General features: G+C 46.2%; 1 protein-coding gene across 5 annotated transcripts in view; it reads left to right on the top strand.

The window, feature by feature from the left end:
• The first annotated feature begins 6,305 nt into the window (after nucleotides 1-6,305).
• Nucleotides 6,306-19,330, top strand: part of ARHGEF10 (Rho guanine nucleotide exchange factor 10) — a 165,225-nt gene continuing 152,200 nt past the window's right edge. For all 5 annotated transcript variants that reach the window (XM_083177365.1, XM_083177366.1, XM_083177361.1 and 2 more), the window contains exon 1: nucleotides 6,306-6,449. The gene's annotated coding sequence lies outside the window, so the exon portion shown is untranslated. The remainder of the gene's footprint in view (nucleotides 6,450-19,330) is intronic.

Below are 19,330 nucleotides of genomic sequence, written 5' to 3'. Positions count from 1 at the left end.
TGACTTGGACTCAAGTTCAACTCCTTCCTCCTGCTGGACCAGTGACGACTCAGAGAGGAGGGGCTGAGCCTGGCTGCTATGCTATAATGCTATTCTACTGCTGCTGCCTCGACTCATACAACAGTGAGTGTCTCGAATCATGCAGGCAGCTTAATGATTCAAGTCACTGAGTCGAGACAGCGATTCACTAGCCATCTCTATTCCCCACTGACTGATGCCGGGCACATCGGGCATCAACGTCATGGCGCCGCATCCCTGGCACTGGAGTCCCTATCCCGGGATCAAGGGGTGAGCGGCTGTGGAGGGTTGGATAGTGGGCTGGGGCTTCTTCCTTTGCTCCCAGCTCACTATTGTAGCAGCCGGCTGTGGGGTCCTATTATTATTATTATACAGGGGAGAAGCCTGTAGTTTCCTTTTATTATACAGGGGGAGCAGCCTGTGGGGTCCTGTTGTTGTTATTATTCTTGTACAGGGGAGCAGCCTCTGGGGTTCTGTTATTATTATTATTATACAGGGGGAGCAATCTGTGGAGTCCTGTTATTATTATTATTATTATTATTATTATTATTATTATTATTAATAACCGTGGAACCTAGCTACACCACTGGGAATAATGGTAGTTCCTAGTATTCACAGATCACACAGAAAGGCAAAAACAGAAGATACAACAGTATCTTCATGATAGAATAATGTACAATGGTATAGAGTAACACAGAATCCAAGTTTAAATAAAGATCAGGCCTGTATCCAATCTTTTAAACCAATGCAAACATAACTTTTAGTAAACCTTGCTTTTATAATGTAACAACAAACAAAAACCAATGGAGCACAATGAAGAACAAAACAATATTTGAAATATATTTTGCTTTTTACCCCCTCTGCACAAATTATGTTTTTAATTGTCCTCATTTAAGATTTTTTTTTTTGACCCTCCTACTCTTCTTTGGAAATATACATGTTTCCTTTTACAGAATTTCCCTTGCACTGTGTTGTTCTATAACTTGTCACCTTGGCTGTTGTAAGTTTGTCCCAGTTGCCCAGAGGCAAGATATACTGTATATTGGTGCCCCCTCCCCTAATAGCTAATCAGTAAAGGCGTTTGTCTCCAGTAAGACAGGTCATGAGTTCTGATACAGAGTGTGAAACTTGCAAAAATATTAGGAGGGGGAGCCAGCCACAGATGCAATATCAACGGCTTTTAATTAACTGATTCAAACTCACATGGGAGGAGAGGTGCCCCCTTGGGTGCAGGAGCCCGGCAGCAGATTACTGCATTGCCTCCCAGAGTTATGGCCCTGGCTACACAAATACCACTTCAGGAAGCTGGACAATTAATTGGAGATAGTCCTGTTGAGTTCAGGCTGTAAATTATTTGCTACAAAATATGTTTACATTTACCTGGCCTGGCAGTTAGTTATGTGTCATATGATTGCATAGATAAGACGAACCTGCATTTTATATTGATTTAGGTCCCTATGATGCTGCTTTCACACTGCAAAACCTGCTTAGACCAGGTATTTAAAATGGGTTAGATCAAGGTTAACCTCTTTCCCATTGCATGTAAATACCTGGTCTAAAGCAGGTTTGCGGTGTGAAAGCAGCATTACTCTGCCTGTCCTCCTACATTACAGGGAGTGAGCACTGACAATCACCTCTCTCCCTCCAGCCCAGCAGCAGCAGCTCTCTCTCTCTCACTACTCTCACTCATATGGGTAGGGGGTCTGACACAGTGGCGTAACTATAGCTCCGCAGCCCCCGTGGTGGCGGGGAGGCGCAGAGAAAGTTTGGGCGCCGGGGGTCTGCGGGGCTATAGTTACCCGCTGCTGTCTCTGCCGGTATCTGCCTGCCGTGCCCGGTGCCGTCTCGGTCCCGACTCCCGTCTCTCCCAGCGCTCTCACTGTGCATGCGCCGGTTTGGGACGCCGGAGGCAGGGATGCGGCGCCATGATGTCACAACGTCATGGAGCCGCATCCCTGCCTCCGGCGTCCCAGACCAGCGCATGCACAGTGAGAGCGCTCGCCGGGTTTTAACTTTCCCTTCTACGGCAAAGGGAGTCTGGACTACTGTCTCTGTCTGCACTTTCCCCCGTGGACTTCCAGCCACAGGGAGGGGGAGTGTGTCTTCAGGAGGAGTGCCTGCCACTGTTGGTACATAGGATAATGTAAGTGTACGTGTCCGTGATTCAACTTCAGCTGTCTTCTTCTACCATTCATGCACATTGATTGCACACAGTCAAGTGTGCAGTGCACTCTAGTCTACTCTGCACTGACTTGGACTCAAGTTCAACTCCTTTCTCCTGCTGGACCAGTGATGACTCAGAGAGGAGGGGCTGAGCCTGGCTGCTATGCTATAATGCTATTCTACTGCTGCTGCCTCGACTCATACAACAGTGAGTGTCTCGAATCATGCAGGCAGCTTAATGATTCAAGTCACTGAGTCGAGACAGCGATTCACTAGCCATCTCTATTCCCCACTGACTGATGCCGGGCACATCGGGCATCAACGTCATGGCGCCGCATCCCTGGCACTGGAGTCCCTATCCCGGGATCAAGGGGTGAGCGGCTGTGGAGGGTTGGATAGTGGGCTGGGGCTTCTTCCTTTGCTCCCAGCTCACTATTGTAGCAGCCGGCTGTGGGGTCCTATTATTATTATTATACAGGGGAGAAGCCTGTAGTTTCCTTTTATTATACAGGGGGAGCAGCCTGTGGGGTCCTGTTGTTGTTATTATTCTTGTACAGGGGAGCAGCCTCTGGGGTTCTGTTATTATTATTATTATACAGGGGGAGCAATCTGTGGAGTCCTGTTATTATTATTATTATTATTATTATTATTATTATTATTAATAACCGTGGAACCTAGCTACACCACTGGGAATAATGGTAGTTCCTAGTATTCACAGATCACACAGAAAGGCAAAAACAGAAGATACAACAGTATCTTCATGATAGAATAATGTACAATGGTATAGAGTAACACAGAATCCAAGTTTAAATAAAGATCAGGCCTGTATCCAATCTTTTAAACCAATGCAAACATAACTTTTAGTAAACCTTGCTTTTATAATGTAACAACAAACAAAAACCAATGGAGCACAATGAAGAACAAAACAATATTTGAAATATATTTTGCTTTTTACCCCCTCTGCACAAATTATGTTTTTAATTGTCCTCATTTAAGATTTTTTTTTTTGACCCTCCTACTCTTCTTTGGAAATATACATGTTTCCTTTTACAGAATTTCCCTTGCACTGTGTTGTTCTATAACTTGTCACCTTGGCTGTTGTAAGTTTGTCCCAGTTGCCCAGAGGCAAGATATACTGTATATTGGTGCCCCCTCCCCTAATAGCTAATCAGTAAAGGCGTTTGTCTCCAGTAAGACAGGTCATGAGTTCTGATACAGAGTGTGAAACTTGCAAAAATATTAGGAGGGGGAGCCAGCCACAGATGCAATATCAACGGCTTTTAATTAACTGATTCAAACTCACATGGGAGGAGAGGTGCCCCCTTGGGTGCAGGAGCCCGGCAGCAGATTACTGCATTGCCTCCCAGAGTTATGGCCCTGGCTACACAAATACCACTTCAGGAAGCTGGACAATTAATTGGAGATAGTCCTGTTGAGTTCAGGCTGTAAATTATTTGCTACAAAATATGTTTACATTTACCGGTCTAAAGCAGGTTTGCGGTGTGAAAGCAGCATTACTCTGCCTGTCCTCCTACATTACAGGGAGTGAGCACTGACAATCACCTCTCTCCCTCCAGCCCAGCAGCAGCAGCTCTCTCTCTCTCACTACTCTCACTCATATGGGTAGGGGGTCTGACACAGTGGCGTAACTATAGCTCCGCAGCCCCCGTGGTGGCGGGGAGGCGCAGAGAAAGTTTGGGCGCCGGGGGTCTGCGGGGCTATAGTTACCCGCTGCTGTCTCTGCCGGTATCTGCCTGCCGTGCCCGGTGCCGTCTCGGTCCCGACTCCCGTCTCTCCCAGCGCTGACTAGTGGCTCCTGCTGCTATAATGAAAACGGACACTTAGAAAATGGCTGCCCCCATACTGCAGACAGTTTTCTGTCTGCAGTATGGGGGCAGCCATTTTCTAAGAGACTTTTCATTATAGCAGCAGGAGCCACTAGCCAGCGCTGGGAGAGACGGGACCGGGACGGCACCGGGCACGGCACCGGGCACGGCAGGCAGGTACCGGCAGAGACAGCAGCGGGGGGCGGCGAGGGGAAGGGGAATGGGGGCGCCCAAAAAAATTTGCGGCGGGGGGGCTCAAAATTCGTAGTTACGCCTCTGGTCTGACAGTGAGCAGTAGCTGATCTGCTCTGAGCCAGTGCAGTGCAAATTTAATGAGTCAGGCGCTCATTACATTTTGCACATATGTAATGAGCGGCCAGTTCACTAAATATGCACTGGGCTGCGGATCAATAGTGTTTACTGCTGCCTGGGTACTGTTTCAGACCCGTTCAGACAGCAAAAAAAAAAAAAAAGGGTCTGAAACGGGTAGGACCCTGCTTTTTTTACCGTTTCCCAAAAACTTTTTTTTGGGAAACGGTAAAATCACTGTGCACCTTTCAGACCGCACATATTACCGTTTTACAACAGTTAAAAATCGACAATACCGTTTTTTTAGTGCAGTCTGAAAGGGGCATTAGTGTAAAGCTGGCCATACCATACACTAGGTGACTTCTCAGATGGGCAACAGGACCGCACACATAAATATAGGAGCCTATTCTGCGAACACCTATTCTGAGGACCGATGTTTAGCGTCTGCGCATGTGCAGACACAGGGTGCGTGCACCCACAGTAAACTTTTGGTTCGCCGGGTGCACCACCCTAGACGCGTGCTGGGGTTGGTGAAGGGCAGGGGGCGCTGGGCCGTGATGGACATGCTCGGGACGGCCAGCTGACATCACCGGATGTCAGCTGCCCGCCCTGTCCTTGTACAGGGTGGCCATAGTTGGAGTGACTATATCAGTCACTCTGAACTGCGTGCGAGCGGGGGAAGTGGCGGCACTGCGGGCGGAGGGCTGCATCTGATGGACTTGCAAGGCTGCGAATTTTGCAGCCTTGCGAGTCAATCAGAATAAGGCCCATATTGTATGTGGTCCCTTTGAATACCTGGCTTGGCTGTGATCCGACAGATCTCTCCTGTTGGTGGTGTGACTCGCAGGCTCCAATGTGATGCGCACCAGACCATGCATTACATCAGACGTGTTGCCAAATACTTTGGATGCTTTTTATGCAATTGATCGCCACAATTGCATAAGAAGTGACCAAGTTGCATGTATAGCGCCCTAGTGTATAGGCACCTTAACTTAAGCTGTGTACACACGGGGTGATATTTAGCACATATCGCTGGCAATATGGTCGCTGAACGGCCATATTGCCAGTGATTTCATGTGCTATGGGCGATAAATCGCCGGGAGCGCGCTCCCGTGGCCAGCCCTGCAATGGTCGCTAATCACAGGAGCATGCTCCTGCGACCAGCGCTTTCCCCGGCAGTCAGCTGTTTCCCCCGGCAGAGGTTCCCTTTCATCAGCGACCATCTCTGGTCGCTGATGAAAAGGAGACACTGAGCAATATATTGCTCAGCGATATATTGCTCCGTGTGTACACCGCTTTAGACTTGCATATTATAAACTGTAATCTGCACACTATTATATTCTCCCTCCATGCCCACTGGGATGGTAAAGTATGAAAAAAATCTGTAAAAAAATAAAAATCATGGAAAACTCATGTCGACCTTTTGCCATGTCAACCTTTTGCTCTGTTGACCTTATACTCATGTCGACCTAATGCAAGTCAACCTTTTTGACTGTGTTTTACACAGTTTGTTTTATTATCACCGTTTCCAATTTTAAAGTGCAGTGACATATTTTGCTCTTTATAAGACACTCAATAGATAAAAGTGCCAGAAAATAAAGCAGTGGCCGTTCAGAACCCCTTTAGAGCTTTCTGATTTGTGCAAATAAATGTCAATGCAAATGCACTGTGTCTATTATTTGGGGTAAAACAAAACCCAAACAGGACAGCTGAGTAGCCTCCTTCTCCTCGTCCTGTCCCTCCCGGAGGTGCTGCTGCTCAGCTGCTGGGAGTCGGACTGGGATGGTCTCGGAGACAGCTGCTGGGGAAGAAGCCATCGGTCACGTGACGACGGAGGAATGCTGCTGCTGCTGCTGCTGTGCTGGGAGAATGCGGTACAGTCAGTGTGACTGTGGGGGGAGAGAAGGGGAGGCACAATCTCTAGCAGACTGATCTATACAGCAGCCAATGGACAGCCGAAACTGCGGACTGTCAGCCAATCAGACTCTTCCTGTAGTCCGTCCCGGCTCTGTTCATCCCAGTTTGAAAAAAAAAAAAAAAAACTCAGGAGGAGGAATGAGAGGAAGATAAGTTGTTGCCGGGTGATAGTTGCTGCCAGTGGGAGAAAGTGAGTGTGAGTGGGGCGGCAGCATGGTGAGTACGTGCTCTGAGGGAGCCTGATAATATATATACATAGCACAGTGACGCGTCTCCATGTATCCAGTGTCCCTTTATACTTGCGTCTACTTGTTACTAGTTCTACAGATGAGAAAGGTCCATGAGGGAAGTGAAGTCTGTCTCTCTGATGATGCAAGCCCAATCCTCCATCTGTTTATTTACTTGTGATGCGCTGTTTGTGTTTGTTATCTTTGTAGTTGTATGGAGGTTGCTCCAAGACCATGTAGCAGCAGCTGGGATGTGCTACATAAATAAATACGTACATATAGATTGGTATGTGCAGTTGCTGGGATGTGCTACATACTTACATACATGTAGCCTAGTATGTGCAGCTGCTGGGGTGTTATCAAGTAGGCTGGAGCAGGGATAATAACTATATGCATAGCATAGCAGCAGTTCTGCCACTGACTCCCTCCTGACCCCACTCCAGGAGCTTCCCCTACAAACTTTTTGCTCTCACATCCCTGGCCTGCCTCCACGCCTGCTATTCTCAGCTGTGTCTCAGGAATGCAATGATTCGGGTCTCTGCTATAGTGAAGCTTATTTTAATCTGTTTACTCAAAGCTGTGACAGCAGTTTGCTACAATGAATGAATTCTTCCTGCAGCAATTGACTAGCATCTTGTTTGGCACCTGCTATTTACATTGTGTTATGTGCCATGTACTGTAGAGCCTCATTGCACACACATATATTATGTAGCCATCTGGCTCGTTTTTTTATTTATATAATTAGATGGACCTGCTTAAATTGGCTGCTTATTGTTATGGCCCATTGAATGGGCTAATGCAGTGATTGTCCACTGGTTGGAAAGAAAATAACATTGTGTGAATTTATTACACTTGTAATTCTTGTATATACCCTGAGAAGTGCAGAGTGAACAATTTTACTGTGTAAGTGGCTTAAGGCCCATACACACTGGGTACTTTTGAGCGGAAAGCACCTCAGTTTTGTCTCTGTGTCATCACTGGCCCCGTATCATCGCTGGAACTGCTGCTGATCTGCTAGTATTACCAGCAAATGAGCGACAGGGTGGACAGATTTTCATAGTGTTGGGGCAGTACGGATGGTGTAAGGGTTCAATACACAGCATAGCCCTAACTGTGCAGAGTTTGTATATTCTCCCTGTACTTGCGTGGGTTTCCTCCGGGTACTCCGGTTTCCTCCCACAATCCAAAAATATACTGGTAGGTTAATTGGCTCCCCCCCAAAAAAAAATTAACCCTAGAATGTCTGTGTTTGCATGTACATGCGGTAGGGAATATAGATTGTAAGCTCCACTAGGGCAGGGACTGATGTGAATGTTCAAATATTCTCTGTAAAGCGCTGCGGAATCTGTGTGCGCTATATAAGAAACGGTACTTGTTTCCTAGCATGGCTCCCGTCGGGGTTGATAGCATGCCTTAAGTTAAGGTACTTAATGCATGCGATGGACACGATTTTCTGTCAATTACCAGCTTTACTTGCCGGTAAAGAGAAAATCGCGTTGATCGTGTCCATCGCGGCCCATTATAATGGGCCACGATGCGATCAATGTGATTTTCCCAAAGAGAACAATGTTAAATTATTTTTAAAGTTAAAATCGCGTTGATCGCGTCAGTCGCATGCCATTATAATGGCATGCAATGCGATTGAGGCGATCCACGCGATTTTACATAGGGAACAATGGGAAAAGGGCCAATATGGGCAATTTATATAGTGTGACGAGCGCAGCGAGCCACCGAGCCCGAAGCATGGCGAGCGCATGCGTATACCTGTGATGTTATGCGCGTCCCCTCACAGGGCTCTCTGCGCTCGCCACGCTTCGGGCTCGGTGGCTCGCTGCGCTCGCCACACTATATAAAATCATCTCCACGCCGACGTGGATAGTGGGGGTATGAAAAGGTCGGAGGACGCGTACCGCCGCCCCACGTGGGCTCGCTGCGCTTGCCGTCAATAGTGGGGTGGCGTTAACAATGAAGGGCCATTTCACCCATCAGGGGGGGTTTGCTATCAAAATGGGGGGTTTTGGGGCTTTTTACATTGGAATTGATGTCAGCATTCAGGTAACCTGTAATGAGAATACACCCCTCCACACGGATAGTATGGCAGGGGTGACAAAGCAGAGTACACAAATAGTGCAGGTTATCCTTGATTAAAAGAAATTTTTAATACAGATGTCCACTTACAATCTGCAGACAATAAAAACAGCATGGGTGGTATTCCACAGGGGCAAAAGCAGCACGGCAAAGATGATTAACAGGCAGGTCCAAAAGAGTCCAACCAATCTCCCGTCCGGAGCAGGGGTTCAGCGGCACTCAAGGTTCTGCGATAGCCAGCGTCTTCTGTCCTCCGTGGCACCTCCGATGTAACACTCAACGCGTTTCAGATAGAATCCTTCCTCAGGAGTGTGAGGAAGGATTCTATCTGAAACGCGTTGAGTGTTACATCGGAGGTGCCACGGAGGACAGAAGACGCTGGCTATCGCAGAACCTTGAGTGCCGCTGAACCCCTGCTCCGGACGGGAGATTGGTTGGACTCTTTTGGACCTGCCTGTTAATCATCTTTGCCGTGCTGCTTTTGCCCCTGTGGAATACCACCCATGCTGTTTTTATTGTCTGCAGATTGTAAGTGGACATCTGTATTAAAAATTTCTTTTAATCAAGGATAACCTGCACTATTTGTGTACTCTGCTTTGTCACCCCTGCCATACTATCCGTGTGGAGGGGTGTATTCTCATTACAGGTTACCTGAATGCTGACACCTATTTAAGAATGTGTCCAAATCAATGGTGATATAAAAACCTATTGTTTTACTTGTTGGTTATACACTAAGCGCTGTTACTAGTCACCATTTGTCTTCTACTTTGGTCTATCTTTTAAGGCATTTTCTTGGATGTGTGCCTTTATGGTGTACTTTTTCTAGCTGCACTGTGTATTTAATTGCGCACTTGTGATTGTCAAAAAAAACCTATTTTACATTGGAATTGATGTAAAATTGGGTCTCAGGGACCATTTTACATTGATTCCTATGTAAAAATCGCACTCATCGCATGCGATTTGGTTGGCATGCGATGCGATCAACACGATTTTTGCGGCCGCGATCAATACAATTAAAATCGGTGGCGCCGTGCTAGGAAACAAGTACCTAAGAAACTGCTAATAAATAAATAAATAGTGTTCTACTATGGAAAATTGTCCACTCCTGGGAAAATTCATGCAGACTGAGCGATCGCCCAGTGTGTATGGACCTTTAGACAGATTTGTACTTATGATGCATCTGTATTGCTGGTAAATACTATTTTTACTGTCTATAACTACTACTGCTTTCACATTGCAGAAATGGGTAATGACACGGTATTCTTAAATAGGACTTTAAAATGGGTCTGAGCCTTGAGACCTTTCACATTGCAGGTGAAAACCGTTTTAAAAATCATTTAATACCATTCAAACATTCAACCCGTTTAACCCCCAAGGGACACGTTTCAAGCCATTGAAATAGAGCTGTTCAAACTGCCAAAAAAACGGCTTTAAAACGTGTAGGACTCTGCTTTTTAACCGTGTTGAAATACCGGTTAACTTTAACCGGTAAATCAACTCTGGCACTTTCACATTGCAGCCTTAAGCGTTTTAAAATGGAAAAAAAAATGGCAATATACCATTTTAAAAGTGTGATGTGAAAGGGGTATAACTGGGTTGTTTCATCCATATTTCCAATTGTAAATATCAACAAAACTTTCTGAGCTGTATAAAAGATATGGCTTCCAATGTTGCCGATATAGTGAACATTGGAAGCCATATCGCATGCAGATCGCATGCTTTTTTAGGGCTTGCGAGCCCGATGCACGCTCCCGCGTGAGCGCAAATCGGCAGACACATAGAGAGGGCAGGCAAGACTATATAGTGCAGATCTGCACTATATAATCTAAATTGTGCCCCTCCATGCATGCCCTGTGCTGCGAGTCCCGATGTGATCTGATCGCATCGGGACTCGCATAGCACGGCATATCGCCCCCCGTGTGTACACACCATAACTGTTATTACATAAACAAATATGCGCAAACATCTTCCAAATGCATTAACAGACCTCAGTAATAACAGAAGCCAATGACAACTTTTTCCAGTTAAGCAACACACTTAATTAGCCGAAATGGACAGAGAACTAGTCCCGGGATGATGCGCGTGCACGTAAAAATCTTGGGATTTTTGCATATGTCTGAAATGGGTATTAGTAAATAAGCTGTCATGCAAAAAAGATGATTTAACTCTCATTGCAAACTAAATTTCTAATGCGTACACAAACAGCCTATATATGATAACAGGTAATATTGACTGCTAGGGTTGTGCACTGCAGACAAGCTGCGACAGTAGTGCTGCAAGTGCCATGTTTGTTTATGTAAATGATCACAGCTGACAATAAATACAGCAGGCCATGAAATCGGCCATTACCTGCCTGCTCTTTTGCTGCCACTCCACGTTACTCTCCCTAACAGTCCTGTCTAACAATGTATGAGAACTTCCAATGCGAGCACCATTACAGAAGCACCTTGAGACTTGCACAGTGCAATTGCTTCACGTGCGCAGTCTGCAGATAACTGTTTACTTGCATGAACTTTGGCGGCTGCGTGCAAACCTGAATAAAGCCCTTAATGAGTTGCTCCTAACATGTGATAAAATAGTTTATATTGGGTTTATCATTTTTGAGAAACTAATGTTATGCTACAAATGTAGGGAAGGAGGTTTGACAGCTCTTAATGAGTCTAGTGACCCGGTCGCTGAATGCAGGGAAAGCCATTCCTTTACATTTGCAGTGCTTTGCTGTGACCTGTGGCTTCTACTGCAGCTCATCTGATTTTTAGAGCAGATGTCCACTTTGCATTCCTTTTGAAGCATAAAATAGCACATTTTTTCACTATGCTTATCTGAGAAGCCCAAGGGCCATGTTTTGCAGGTGAACTACACTATATTTAGTGCGGTGTTAATTATAATCACATGCTAGTTTATGTTTTGAGTCCCTAAAATATTGGCAAGTTGGAAATACTCCATACTGATGCCCTGAAACATCTGTTTGATGCCCTGAAACATCTGTTTGATGGAGTAGCAGATGTAGACACTGAGCATGTTTGAAAACCATTTAATGTTCATGGGGGATCACAGTGTACAGACTCTGAACATCTACACTACACAATGTAATATTGACATCAAGCACGGAGAGGTCCGCAAGTCTTTTCAAAAGGGTGTTAGTGTCCATTAGGAATCGGGGGTGGACTTGGATTAGTGGCTGTAGAATTGAGTCCAGATATAGTGCCACAGGTTGCATCAAAGATTTGACGGCAGCTATTATCGGCCTGCCCGGTGGTTTTACCAAAGATTTATGGACCTTCGTAGTCGTATATAGAACCAGCACTACCGGGTGTGCCGGCAATAATGCTTTATGTAATTTCTCCGATAGATGTCCTTTGTCCATACCATATTTAAGTAAGGATGCCACACTCTGAGGAATTGGGACACGGGTAGATTTGACTTTAATTGGTGCGGATGGTGGCTAGTATCCCACAAAAGGGTGTTTCTATCCATGTCTTTCCTATAAAGGAATAACGTGACATCCAAAAAATGGATCTGTACAGGATCAGCTGTTGTTGTGAAGCGTACAGGGCTATCAAGGGCATTTAGTGAGTCCACCGTTTTATTGAAAGAGTCCATGCAACCCTCCCATATTACTATGACGTCGTTGATGTATCTCTTGAAATAAATCAGATTTTGTTTGTACTTGGGTATAATGTGGCGTTGTTCGTTCTGGTCCATATATAGGTTGGCATAGCATGGGGCCACATTTGACCCCATTGTCGTGCCTGCCAGTTGTATGTAGTAATGACCCTCGAACATGAAATGGTTGTCACCAAGCACCAGTTCCAATGCAGAAATTGCTTTTGTAATAACCAGCATGAAAATGGTTGCTAATAGTTACAGAATATAGGTCTATACTTGTCAGTGTACTCATTGAAAATACACTTTTCTGAATAGGACAATATTGGCTGTTCATGACTAGATTATTCACTAAGTGCTCTACAAAAACTCTGCAATGATAGGAATTCTTAACATTTTATAACTTCTTACAACAATAACCAAAAATATTCCTGCTGATCCACTTGTACTGGATGTTGAGTTGTGCATATCTATGAGAGTTACAGCAACCTCTATGGGACAATTTTTGTGTCCATGAGGGGTTCTGCCAGCGCTTCACTGAAAAGTTTAATTGCCCCTTGTCTGCAGACTGTGCCAGTAACTGGAAGGATTTGGAGAACAGCCACCAACTATACTAAAGCCATTTACACACTGTGCAATTTTGACTAGATAATCAAAATCGCCTAAAAGGTTAGCCAAACCCACCCAGTGTGTACACTGCGGCGATAGTGATGCGCAACCCTGCAGCATCGCTGTGTGTACTTGGCCAAAACAGCTCAGTGTACTTGGCCAAAATGGCTTAGAGCACTAAGCCAGCAGCCTGCCCGAATGTACACCCAAAAAGTGAACACACGACTGTGTCAAATTTATAATTATACATTACTCGCTTCCTACTCTAAAATGACACATGATGTATTTTTGAACTATTTTTAATATTGTACATATTACCAGCAATTTCATTTGGTTTTAAAATCTGATTTAGTAAAGGTTAACATTATATTTATTTATAACACATTAACATTTGCTTGTCACAAATAAGGGGGCCATGGTGAGGTATTTTTTACATAAAGGGTGTCTGACTGGATTGCTTTGAAATTAAGCATGAATTGCTCCATGTGTATGCCCCTGAGCATCTGCGATATGCGGACATTGCCTGACTAGATCTTGACTACATGTAGTCAAGATCTAGTTATATCACCAATGTTCTAATCAGAGAACACTAGTATGCACAGATCGCCGATACACATATACAGTATGTGTATTGGCGTGATTCTAAAGGCAATATTGTTACACACAAAACGAGGCTGATTTTGCGCATATTACTATTGCTCTGTTAAATCCAGCCCTTAAACTCATCCATAATAGGTGCCTCTGAAAAAAATTATCTGCCCAGTTTTACACACTGAAATATACTTGATGAGGTTTTCAGTCATTCCATACTAATTTTATTAAGTTTAATTAAATAGCCCCAGCAGAACTCAGGGCTCACAGGGATAAAAAAAAATCTTTATAGTACTGAAGTAATACAGCAGTAAAAGAAACCTAGAATGCCCAATAAGCAGTGTGTAGGGTTGGTGCAGGCATTTTGGATAATAGCTTTCATGGGTCATATTTTCTACCCACAAATGGGTAACTGATGAGGCAGCCATCCAGGGCGCACTAAGTAGTATTACCCTGAGTGTAATGGTATCCCAAAACAATAAAATATTTTTTTCCAAACCATTCTCAAGCATGCCAGGTGAGGCAGCCATGTTGGTCACACTACGATCATAAGAATCAGACTTTTCTAGTTGTCTCCACTAGGGGTCAACGTGCAGTGAGCTGTAGAAGTGTGGTCAATGTCTCAAAGAAGAGCAGCATAGTTTTGGATGACTTTTAAAATCAGCTGTACAAAGTAGATCCATGGCCGGCTCTACCATTAGGCGCTGCCCAGGGCGCCGGGATCTGGGGGGGGGGGGGGGGGGTGTCTATGAGGATCCTTGTTGTACTTAATGCAGGTGGCAGCTGTGGAACCTATAAGACCTCACCTTCATACTTTCTCTTGAGGCATACTTCCCTACTTTTCTGCTCCCTCCTTCTTGTGCAGGGGACTTGCTCGAAGGACCATCCAATTTTTGTGAGTCTCCCCGCCCTTCTTGAATTTTAAGCAAGTATGCCTTGATGGGTTATAAAGTTGATATTGGTGGCGGTATGGGGTGTGTGTGTGTGTGTGTGTGTGTGTGTAGGGGGTCAGTAGGTGTAAGTTTTGCCTAGGGTGCTGAGAAGCCTTACACCAGCCCTGAGTAGATCCATTAATACTGAATGCTTTAAATTATGTAGACATACAGTATTTTTTTTTCAGGAAACACAAAAAATGTTAAATTGTATAACTTAACTTATTCCCCTTTTACACTCTCGTAAAAACACGGGTTTTTGCCTCTTGGACCCAGGTCAGCGTCGGTGTAAAGGGGGTATTTAAAAACCATGGGTCCATTTCCCCCTGACCAAGGTGGAACACGGGGAGGAATCGGGTGGGGGGCAGTGTAAACGTGTATGCCTGGTCATCCGGCCCGGATCCCGTTTATAGTTTACAGCATAACCTCCGAACCGGGACGGGGGTGCAGACAGCAGCAGAGGCAGGGAGGAGGTGAGTGGATGCCTGTGTGCGGCATCCGTTCACCTCGTGGACGGGGACGGGGGGGGGCTAGCTGTGCACTGAAAAATCCTTTGTTCCAAATCCCAGGTTGGATCTGGGATTTTGGTGTAAAAGGGGTATTTACAGTACAGGTTTGCTCATTACAATCTTACAATCTTTACCTCAATAAGAAAGTTTTCCTGTATGTGCATCTATCTTCTTACCCATAGTGGTGAAGGCTTAATCGTCATCAGACCTCCTCACTCTTTTGAAAATAAGAACACCTGGGGACTCTTATCATATTGTCCTAGAAATTGCTACACATTGTTTTTTCTTTTAATAGTTTTTACGGTACTCTTTACTTAGTTGGGCGCCCGTCGCGGGCATCGCGGGTACATTTATGTCTGGCCGCGACGCGACCGACGCGATGCCCGCGATTTCCCATTGAAACCCATGTTAAACATGGAAATCGTGTCGGTCGCGTCGCGGCCGGCCATAAATGTACCCGCGATGCCCGCGACGCGATGCTCCCGATTTGCCATAGGAATCAATGTTAAAAGGCCCGATGGACACGATTTTACTGTTAAATGCCTCAATGGACCCGATTTGGCCATAGGAATCAATGTTAAATGGGCCACAGAGCCCAAATAGGCACAATTAACCCTTAAATGTCCCCCCCAATTTTTAACGCCACCCCACGATCCACGCCAACCCGAAGCGTGGCGAGCGCAGCGGTACGCGTCCTCCGACCTTTTCATGCCCTACTATCCACTAGGGCGTGGAGTGAGAATAGAATAGTGTGGCGAGCGCAGCGAGCCCCGCGAGGGGACGCGGATACCTTCACAGGTAGACGCGTCCCCTCGCGGGCTTCACAGGTGTCCGCGTCGCCACGGACACCTGTGAAGCCCGCGAGGGGACGCGTATAACTGTGAAGGTATCCGCGTCCCCTCGCGGGGCTCGCTGCGCTCGCCACGCTTCGGGCTCGGTGGCTCGCTGCGCTCGCCACACTATTCTATTCTCACTCCACGCCCTAGTGGATAGTAGGGCATGAAAAGGTCGGAGGACGCGTACCGCCGCCCCTCGCGGGCTCGCTGGGCTCGCCACGCTTCGGGTTGGCGTGGATCGTGGGGTGGCGTTAAAAATTGGGGGGGACATTTAAGGGTTAATTGTGCCTATTTGGGCTCTGTGGCCCATTTAACATTGATTCCTATGGCCAAATCGGGTCCATTGAGGCATTTAACAGTAAAATCGCGGTCAATCAGCCTTTTTAACATTGTTCCCTATGGGAAAATCGCGGTCACCGCGATTTTTACCCCCGACGCCCGCGATTTCAATCACTGGCGCCCATCTAGGTAAAGAGTACCGTTTTTACATGTTCATCATCTCGGACCATTGTCAAGAGGATCCATCCGCAACCCTGTGTAAACCATCAGCTTCAGGGAATTTATTCTAAAGCGCTTATTTTCTGTCTGAACACCCACTTTTTTCCTTATTGTGGCCACTGTTTGGCTGACCTGAAGCCAGCAAACAGCAGTTATCTCGGAGTCTCAGGGAAAATATAGACATGCCCAAGTGTTTTCAGGGATGGGGTGTGACGTTAGCTCCGGGCTCGATCAGCCTGTTTCTATCGCACAGGTAGAGTAGGTTCTGGATAATGCACATCATGGAAACATCATTCGATGGTGAGCGAGTTACATATGGATTTGCAGCCAGTGGCGTCGAGAGGTAGGTAGTGGGTACTGTTGTAGGGGCCCGGGTCCTGCTCTTTCCTTTAAGGGAGCTGGGCAGTTGGGAGAGAGATAACGGCACAGCCTCCCCCCCCCCCCCCCCCCCCCCCCAGCTCAGCACATTCTGCTCAGTGCCATGTGCTGAGCTGGGGAGAGAAGCAGGCCGTCATCCATCTCCCTCTGAGCATGCAAAGAGACACCTGCCCACCACCCCGCATAATTACTGGTCCCCGCCCCTCCTGGATGCCATGCTCCAATCCAGTGTTCACTTTCTGGAATGTCTGGTTTTCGGAATAATTCGGATAACGGATATTCGGATACGGGATACTCGACCTGTACACCACCGATTTTCCGGCATGATTGGTTCCAATGCCATGCCGGATTATCGATTTTGCCGGATTACAGAAGGATTTCTAGTTTTTAATAATTTTGCACCTTCAGTACATTTCTAAAGCAATAAATAGTCAAATATATGGTACAGCATAATATTAATGAATGAATAAACACAGCAGTGTATACAAAACGGTTTATTACAGTGTACTACCTGCTGTATAAGCAAAACAGGTATCAGGTATATTTTGAACAACCATTAACAGTAAGTGCAGTATGAATGAAAGTCTTGCTGGGACCTTGGATGCCATATCAGCCCAACTGCTGCCTGCTGTGTCACCTGCAGTGTCCTTGGAAGCTGTACCCAGTGGCACCTGTTTATGCTGTCTTTATGTGTGGTACTTGCTGGGACCTTGGACGCCATATCAGCCCCACTGCTGCCTGCTGTGTCACCTGCGGGATCCTTGGAAGCTGTACCCAGTGGCACTTGCTCATGCTGTGTGTTCCGCCCGATGTGCGGCACTTGATCTGACCTCAGACACCATGATGCTTCCTGTGTCACCTGCAGTGTCCACGGAAGCTGTAATCACTGACACTTGCGCCTATTGCGTGTTACGCCCATGCGCAGAAAGTGTTCCGGATTAAAAAAGTTCATCAACCTCTTTTAATCCAGACAATTTACAATTTTGCTTTGTCCGGATTAAAGGAGGTCCCTAAACTCCTTTAATCCGGACAAATCAAAAGTGTCCGGATTAAAAGAGGTTCCAGACAAACGGTTGCCGGAAAATCGGTGGTGTACCTGTAACAATATACAGATCACTATACAATACAAACAAACTAATGAAAAAGGGGAAAACAGATGTAAATACAATCGGCTCATATACTGTACAACTACAAATACAAAGATCCACTATAGAAGATAAGAAGACAGAGTCCTTATGCTGTGCTCAACATTATATAAGGGTCCAGACAAAAGGGGACAGTAAAGTTCTCCATTGGCCAAGAGGTCAGGTTTCGCTTCTCCTTGATTGGTACAGTAGAATGCACAGCTGTGTCTTTGTCCACAGGCGTCGTCATAGGTCTAGGGGTCAAGCTGTGCGACCTGTTTTATCCAGATCTTTCAATTATACTGTCCTCATGGCAATGTTAAACATTAGATATGTATTTGGTCCATAACTCTTAACTGGTAAATGTTGCGCACTTTAAACAATCACCGGAGCGCTACGCATGAGAGACGGAACACGCGGATGCAAAATATGTCCAGGGGAGATCGTGTTTTACCATTTATACTTATGTGTAGCGCATTTAAACCATTTAACTATATTTTATTATTTGTGCGTGTGGGATATAAATTTATGTGTATTAGTATGGTTGCGCACAGGGTTCGCATAATTATTCCTACTGGTTCCTATACTCTATTTATTTACGTAACTCTGTGAACCAAAATGGCGTCCATACTATTCTACTGTGGGGTATATGTAACTCAACTTTAACAGCTGCCTGTTGCTAGGCTACCAGAGTAGACCACCAGTCCCAGGCCGGAATGAGTGCAGGACCAGGTTGCTGCAGCCTAGTATGTATTAGCCAGGCGCTGCCCGTGTACCCCATGCTGCCCACGTACGGGTACAGTACAGTGAGTACACTGTACCAGGCAGCCAGGTGCAGCCCACATACCCTCCTTCCCCCGCACGGTATGGGTACAGCCAGGCGCCACTTGGCTAGAGATATACAGGGCATTTGGTACCATCTCCTGGCCTATTGCTACTGAGCAAGTGCATATTCATTTGCAGCTGAAGATGCCCCAGCATCTTAGGAATGCTGGTCTGATTGAAACAGCGTAGGGTTGCACAGAGGTCAGGGTCGACCCAAATATTATTCGGCCACACTGTGAAGTGCATTGCCGTGCTACCCCATCACCGGATCATTATTATTTTATTTATTTATTAACAGTTTCTTAACCCCTTCCCGACATTTGACGTACATGTACGTCATGGTCGGGAAGTACTTCCCGACATTTGACGTACATGTACGTCATGCCCATGATGTACGTCATGGCTTCTAACTGTCACTGCGTCTATAGACGCGGTGACAGTTAGGAGATGTCTGCTGTCCCTGACAGCAATCCCCCCTCGCCGCCCAGGGGGGGCAGGGGTGCCCCCCCCGGTCGGCGATCGCTGTGATTGGCTGTTCAAATCTGAACAGCCGTTCACAGCGTTTCCTGTGTTACCGGCGTCTAAGCCGCTCGGTAACACAGGGATCGGTGGTGATCGGTGCTGTTAAGTACAGCACCGATCACCACCGATGAGCAGCACCCCCCTCCCACCCACCCGGCACTCACCCGGCCCGGCAGCAGGCTCACCCGGCGGCGGCAGCATCAGGAGCGCACGCAGCGGCAGGAGCGCACGCACCCCCCTCCCCCCCCCCCCTGCCAGCCTCAGCAGCAGCATGAGCTGCATAAAAAGTTAAAAAAAATAATGATAATGAACTGAATTATATATATATATATATATATATATATATATTTAT

The sequence above is a fragment of the Crinia signifera genome, chromosome 3 (genome assembly GCF_055691185.1).
Source record: "Crinia signifera chromosome 3, ASM5569118v1, whole genome shotgun sequence".
Classification (NCBI taxonomy): domain Eukaryota; kingdom Metazoa; phylum Chordata; class Amphibia; order Anura; family Myobatrachidae; genus Crinia; species Crinia signifera.
This window is presented reverse-complemented; position numbering and strand designations above follow the sequence as displayed.